General features: G+C 48.7%; 1 pseudogene; it reads left to right on the top strand.

The window, feature by feature from the left end:
* Positions 1 to 443: 443 nt before the first annotated feature.
* On the top strand, positions 444 to 561 carry LOC126185634 (5S ribosomal RNA; annotated as a pseudogene).
* The last annotated feature ends 7,666 nt before the right edge of the window (positions 562 to 8,227 follow it).

The raw sequence follows: 8,227 nt of genomic DNA on the forward strand, positions 1-8,227 counted from the left end.
GCTTTCGCAATTCTCAGCAAACTTTGCCCACCCGTTTCCTGCTTCTACCACAAAAAAAAAAAAAAGTTACAGCTAATTTTGTACAATCCTGTTTTTAAAAGACTTTTATCATTTTAACAATTGTTTCGTTCATTCAAACCCCCAACAAAAAACTAACAAAAAAAGATTCGTTTTAGATGCGTTTACCCCCCGGTTCCTCTGAAAAGCGTCCAGAGACGCTAGCAAGGCCAGCGAAAGGTGGTCGCAAAATAGATTTTTATGTACTGTAATATTTGCGTTTTAATTAACTGAAACATAGGTCAAACTACAACATAAGTTAATGACACTTAGCTGTCCGAGAGAGCGTTTGTGACGGCTTTTCAGAAAATTGCAAACAATAACGCACCTGATACATTTTCTTATGTCTGTGTTACTCGATTTAATGCAACCAAAAGATAAAAGTTGGCAACGGCCTTGCCGCAGTGGGTACACCGTTTCCCGTCAGATCACCGAAGTTAAGCGCTGTCGGGCGTGGCCTGCACTTGGATGGGTGACCATCAGGGCGGTCATGCGCTGTTGCCATTTTTCGGGGTGCACTCAGCCTCGTGATGCCAATTGAGGAGCTACTCAACCGAATAGTAGCGACTCCGATCACAGAAAACCATCATAACGACTGGGAGAGGTGTGTGCTGACCACACGCCCCTCCTATCCGCATCCTCATCTGAGGATGACACGGCGGTCGGATGGTCCCGATGAGCCACTTGTGGCCTGAAGACGGAGTGCTAAAGATGAAAATTAACTGAAAAGAAATGTTCCCTGTTGCTGACAATCTGATATTCTGGCACATTTCTAAGTGACATATCAGATCTTTGTAAATAATGAGTCATACGACAGGAAACACTTATTTCACTGTAATGTTACTTGAAATTTTCTTTCAGTTCTTCAAGCTCTGACTGGCGTTCCTCTTGTGACGAACTTTCGAAGTATCTTTGTGACAGGTATTAAAGTGCCGTTCAATCAAGTACCTTTTTTTAAATACATGAGATTCCGATGACATACTAAACATTTGGCATGGTTTCCGACATCAGTACAAAATAAATTAATTTCCCACTCGGGTTTAAATAGTGCGGACTCGCCGCCCTCCTTTTCATTGTCTGCTGCTGTTGACCATCCATCTCGATCTACTGTAGCCTTACGTCTATTAACAAATGGCCGAGGCCTACGAGAAAGACAGGCCGCGGCGCGTACGTCACGAAGGTAGGCCGAGTTCGCTCAAATGGTTCAAATGGCTCTAAGCACTATGGGACTTAACATCTGAGGTCATCAGTCCCCTACACTTAGAACTACTTAAACCTAACTAACCTAAGGACAACACACACATCCATGCCCGAGGGAGGATTCGAACCTGCGACCGTAGCAGCAGCGCGGTTCCGGACTGAAGTGCCTAGGACCGCTCGGCCACAGCGTTTTGTGTGATGTCATTAGGTTAGTTAGGTTTAAGTAGTTCTAAGTTCTAGGGGACTGATGACCACAGATGTTAAGTCCCATAGTGATCAGAGACATTTGAACCATTTGAGCCATTAGTCCTACAATGGTAGAAAGTGCATAGGCCTACTACTAATTTGTTACAGCTGTACTGGGGTACAATAAAATTAAAATCATGTCAAAATAATTATCAGTTGCATAAAGTATCACATCTTGCGTGAAATGAGGACTGTTACGCAGAAGAGATTAAATGCTAAAAACAAGCCGTTATACCATTTATGTCGAGAAGTGTTTTTTATTTAGTTGTACGAGTAGTAAACAGTAAGACTTTATAATACCAGATTCCAGTAGAAGATGAAATTCTCGTTTGTACACACACACTACTAGTTAACAAGTGTAGACGCGCTTTCTGTCAGCTGACTTAAGAGAGCGAGCTAGCTTAGGCCTACCTTCGTGACGTACGCACCTGTCTATCTCGTGGGTCTCGCTAACGGCCTTGTGCCACATCGATGCTTTTGACCGCTGCTGACGCTGGGGTCTGTCTTCAGTAAGAAGCACACGTACAGCGGCATGATGAGGCGCGGCGGGCGGACCGCACGGTCAGCTGACACGGTTCGGCCACTGCGACAATTAAGAATTCTCCCTCGGGCGATCGTGGAAGCTAGCTCCCCAAGGGCACAGTTTGGACGATCCTGGTGTAGACTATGAGGGAAGATCAGTTTGAATTTTGTTTCGAAATCAATGGAGTTTCCAGAGAGCTGAAGGGTAGACCACAGACCCATCATCACAAATGGTTCAAATGGCTCTGAGCACTATGGGAATTAACAGCTGAGGTCATCAGTCCCCTAGAACTTAGAACTACTTAAACCTAATTAACCTAAGGACATCACACACATCCATGCCCGAGGCAGGATTCGAACCTGCGACCGTAGCGGTCGAGCGGTTCCAGCCTGAAGCGCCTAAAACCGCTCGGCCACACTGGCCGGCCCATCATCACAGGTCTTTATGTGTTCTGCAATATTCACATACCTATCGAGATGACAACGGGATATTACTAGCTACCACATCATAGCCTTCACAAGCCAGTTGGGCGCGCGGGATGAGGCGAGCGGTCTAGGGCGCTGCAAAATGGTTCAAATGGCTCTGAGCACTATGGGACTTAACATCTAAGGTCATCAGTCCCCTAGAAATTAGAATTACTTAAACCTAACTAACCTAAGGGCATCTCACACATCCATGCCCAAGGCAGGATTCGAACCTGCGACCGTAGTAGTCGCGTAGGGCGCTGCAGTCATGGACTGTGCGGCTGGTGCCGGCGGAGGTTCGCAACATTTGAACACAAGCCAGTTGTTCACAGCTTCTAGCCACATCAGTGCAGACCACAATGTTGCAGTAAGATTAAACCCAACGTTGGTACCAGACGGCTTTCAATGAAAAGTGAGCACGTTCAAATGCACCTCTCCTAGTAGAAAAAATTCATACAATGCAGACTTGGCTGCATTTTGTGTATGGTAAACACAACACAGCAACTGCTGTGTAGTTTGCATCATACAGTCCGCAGCTCTTGGTCGTGCGGTAGCGTTCTCGCTTCCCGCGCCCGGGTTCCCGGGTTCGATTTCGGCGTAGTCAGGGATTTTCTCTGCCTCGTGATGACTGGGTGTTGTGTGATGTCCTTAGGTTAGTTAGGTTTAAGTAGTTCTGAGTTCTAGGGGACTGATGACCTCAGATGTTAAGTCCCATAGTGCTCAGAGCCATTTGAACCATTTTTGCTGTTATCTTGGTGGTCTCAGCGCACATTGTTGCCGTGGTTTGATGTTAGGTAATGATAAATATCTATTTCTGTTGATAATATCAGTAAAATCTTATGTCCAAGTTCATATGGTAACAGTCGTCTACACTGAGCTGATGCAAAATTCCAGGCAGCTGGTCTATCAGAACATCAATTTGAACGTCAGCCAATTCCACTTTATTGGGTATATCCACAGGATTTTTGTGTGCTTCCTTGCCGATTTTTCCAGTAATCCGTTTGCTGCCACATTATCAAAATGGCTCTGAGCATTATGGGACTTCACTTCTGAGGTCATAAGTCCCCTAGAACTTAGAACTAATTAAACCTAACTAACCTAAGGACATCACACACATCCATGCCCGAGGCAGGATTAGAAACTGCGACCGTAGCAGCAGCGCGGTTCCAGACTGTAGCGCCTAGAACCCCTCGACCACTCTGGCCGGCGCCACATTATCATTCCCACACAGGAGATATGATATTTTTGCCTTGATGCTGTGGCTAACGAGATGAACTTAGAGGATTTAAATGTAGGTAACTGTTGAAAGAAACATGTATTCCCTTGTTTAACATCATAGACCTGATCTTCCCTAATTCTTCTTGACAGACCATGTGATGATGCATATTAACCCCTATAATATTGTCACCCGGGTCTTTGATGGACGTAAGCACATTTAAATACTTCTTGCTAAATAGCGCGCTGTTTTTGGTGTAATTTATGCTGCGAATGTCAGCAACAAGTTTGTCCAAGGTCTCGAATAATAACCACAAACCAAAACATTCGTCAGTAGGGCTTGTATTCCTCCCACGAGGTTGAGGGATGTTAAGCAGTGAAGGGTGGAATATGTTGACACTGTCAATTACTGCAGATTTATAGTTGCCATTGAGATAGACAACCAGGAACTGCCTATGCATCCTAGAGGAACGTGGTTGCTGAAAAAGTAAAGTATATGCGTTTGAACCATACAAGATAGAGTGGGACTCCTGGGCTTGGGAAATAGTTTAACCGTTTCACATACTTAGGACACATTTGTCCGATTTATAAATCTCCTTAGTGATTGGATTGTAATCACAGTAGATCCAAACTTCACAGAAGCTCTCCTGAGAACCTTGCAGAACTAGCACTCCTGGAAGAAAGGATATTGCGGAGATATGGCTTAGCCACAGCCTGGGGGTTGTTTCTAGAAGGAAATTTTCACTCTACAGAAGAGTGTGCGCCGATATGAAACTTCCTGGCAGATTAAAACTGTGTGCCGGACCGAGACTCGAGCTCGGGTCCTTTGCCTTTCGCGGGCAAGTGCTCTACCAACTGAGCTACCCAAGTACGACTCACGCCCCGTCCTCACAGCTTTAATTCCGCCAGTAGAAAGCTAGGAGACGAGGTACTGGCGGAATTAAAGCTGTGAGGACGGGGCGTGAGTCGTGCTTGGGTAGCTCAGTCGGTCAGTCTGCGTTCGGCAGGGCAGCAGTGCGCACCGCGCTCGGCCGTCCACGCCGCTACGCGCGCGGCGTGTTTTGTTTACTTCCTCGTCACAGCGCTTCTCAGTCGAACACGCTCTAATGGCCAACTCTTACAGGAAGAACACTCGTAAGTTCACCTTGTCAAATGAATACGCACGACCCAAAACACTAGCCGTCCGCCGCTCGTGGTCTCGCGGTAGCGTTCTCGCTTCCCGAGCACGGGGTCCCTGGTTCGATTCCCGGCGGGGTCAGGGATTTTCACCTGCCTCGAGATGACTGGGTGTTTGTGTTGTCCTCATCATTTCATCATCATCCAGGAAAGTGGCGAAATTGGACTGAGCAAAGATTGGGTAATTGTACGGGCGCTGATAACCACGCAGTTGAGCGCCCCACAAACCAAACATCATCATCAAAGCACTGGCCGTCGAACGCTTCCTACGTGAAGACGTGAAGATCCCTCGTGACGAACTCATCGGCATACACCTATCGATCATTAGCCGCGTCGTTTATGTTAAGATGACTTCCGACGCTGCCTGCAACGAGATTATTCAAACGACGCGACACGGATTAAAATTTCGGTGCTCCGACGGAAACGTCGGGCCTGTGGATGTGGACCATGGAGGACTTGGCCTTTGGACGATCCGTGTATTCAAACTGCCTTTCGAGGTGAATGAAGATGAAGTCATCGCGGCGCTAAGCCCGTTCGGAAAAGTCCAGAGTCACGTCGCCGAGACATGGTCACAGTTTACGACGTATCCGGTGCTTAATGGTGTGAGACAAGTCCGAATCGATCTCAGACGGCACGTTCCATCGTACATTTCCATCGGCGGCTGCCGTGCGGTGGTCATTTACGACGGACAACCTCGAACATGTTCCGGTTGTGTCAAAGAAGGCCACGTCCGTAATGAATGCCTGCAACGCCGCATCACACAACTAAGGCACGAAGATACGAACACCGACAGAACCACAACCACCCTTCCAGTCACCTATGCGGCGACACTGCACGTCCAGCCCTCACAAGACGCCGTTCATGAGAGTCTCTCTGGTCCGATACACCTGGAGGCGTCCCAGCACCTTGACACCGGCGATGCCGCCCGTGAACATGTCCAACAGCCGGACACCCCCACGCTAGAAGATCACAAGGATACCAATGAGAGTGTTCTGGAGAATGACGACCGCATCATAGCACCCGCGGCTTTTGTACCGGAACGACGTGAATCTCTTCCTTCCTCAGACACCAAAATTCATTGCCGAAAGCAGAAGTCGCCCAAACGACGAAAAAAACGCTGCAAGATGTCGGAATCGACCATTGAGCCACCTCCGCAGGACTAAGAGATGGCACATCACTCTGACGGAGAACACGATAACACTTTCTCCTCTGCCAAGGAGACGCGTCATCCACAAGACGGTGAACCGTCTAACAGAGATCGTGCGCACGCTCCGCGCCCAGAAGCCATGGAACATAGCACGCCTGTTGTCACCGACGCAATTGAGCCGACTCGGGCAGCGCTGCCTCCTCTCGCCGATGTCAAACCTGTCGGACATTTTTCATGGGCGGATGACACGGATTTCCCACCTCCATCTGATGCGGAAATGAGATCTGTTCCTCCGTTAGACCAACACTAAAATGGGGGAAGTTTCTATGGCGACTCCTGCAACTTCTATGGACTTCCAGCATCCACCACGACAATCTTCACCAGCCACGAACCTATCGGCAGCACGGATCTCCCATCAGGCGTACCGAATAGCTACTATCAATACTAATCATATCGGCTCCCACGTTAAACTTCAACTGCTCCGTGACACGCTAAGAGCAGCGGACATCGACATCGCCCTGTTACAAGAACTGAGGACAGCAACTTGGACTGGGTGTTATGGATATGAGACGTACGCCGCCCCTGCAGCTATGGAACACACAGGCGCAGCCATCCTCCTACGAGAAGGGATTGCAGTTTCCGACGTCACATACCTCCCAACGGCACGAGGGGTGGCCATAACAGTTGAAGGACTCAAAATCATAAATCTCTACGCCCCATCGGGCACTGATAAACGCAGGGATCGCTCCCAGTTCTACGCAGAAGATATCACGCCTTTATTCCTCGGCCGATACGATCATCTCATCGTAGGTGGAGATTTCAACTGTGTTCTCGAGCGCACAGACCAATACCCCCATTTCACCACATGTCCGGAACTTCGCTTCCTCGTCCGCCGCCTTCGTCTCCTCGACACTTGGCGAGTGGTACACGACGACCGCCCGGAGTATACACACATCACGAGCCACTCCGCCAGCCGACTTGATAGAATATACATCTCTGACGCTCTAAAATCAGTTCTCCTCGTCGCGGCACGTTGGCCGTCTGCCTTTTCGGATTATGACATCTACATATGTACCATGAACCTAGGTCGACAATCTATATGGCGCAGTGCAGGACCTTGGAAACTCGATGTCACGCTACTACGGGATCCTGAATGTCGACAACAGGTCACACCTGTGTTCAACGCATTATGCGTTACGAGACCACACTGCAGTGGTGGTTGCTGTGCGCCAAACCGGCCATCCGAAGCACATTGACAAACTATGGCAGAGCCAAAGCCAGGTGGAATCACCACAAAACTGATTTCTACTACAGCGCTCTACGTGAACTCATGGATCATCCTCCATCCCCGGATCGTCTAACAGAAGCTCAACGCATCAAGGCAAAGATTTTAACCTTGACCAGATGCCGTCTAGAGGGAGCCATTGTCCGAGCACGCAGCCAAGATAGGATTAACGGTGAAGAACCTTCTATGCATCATATTGTTCAAAATGTTCGTCGACGCCGACAGGCTTTAATGACAACTTTAGACCTACCTGATGGACGACGGCTGACTTCGCAAGCTACCATTGCGGGTGCATTTACAACGCACTATAGACTTTTCTATCAAGAAGTACCTGCCGGTGCAGAGGCCATTGCTGAGGTTGCCCAGGAGACACTTGGTACTCTAAACGCAGCAGCTGCAACCCTCCTGACTTCTGAAACGACCACCGACGACGTCCAAGTCGCTGTGGCCAAAGGGTCTCTGAATCGATCTCCCGGCCCGGATGGATTACCCCTCGAATTTTACAGAACCTTCCAAGATTTGATGATGCCACGATGGAGGGACATGTACTGGGAACTTTGTCCGGCGCGGCGAACCCGCCACCAATGTTCATGGAAGGCTTACTTGTACCAGTCCCGAAACCAGCAGGAGGAACACGACTCGACAGTTATCGGCCGATCACGTTACCCAATTCCGACTTCAAGATTTTCACACGCCTTCTAGCAGTACGACTCAAACATGTCTTACGAGACATTGTTTCCCACGAACAAACATCTTTAGGCGGCGATCGTAATATACAGACAGCCCTCAGTGAATATCGAGATGTGATCGCTGTGGCAACACACTCGCGACTCTGCCAGGCGCTTTAATCTCCATCGACTTCAAACAAGCGTTTGACCGCGTCAGTCATGCATTCCTCAATGCAGTGATGTACC

This window comes from Schistocerca cancellata, chromosome 4 (assembly GCF_023864275.1).
Source record: "Schistocerca cancellata isolate TAMUIC-IGC-003103 chromosome 4, iqSchCanc2.1, whole genome shotgun sequence".
Lineage (NCBI taxonomy): Eukaryota > Metazoa > Arthropoda > Insecta > Orthoptera > Acrididae > Schistocerca > Schistocerca cancellata.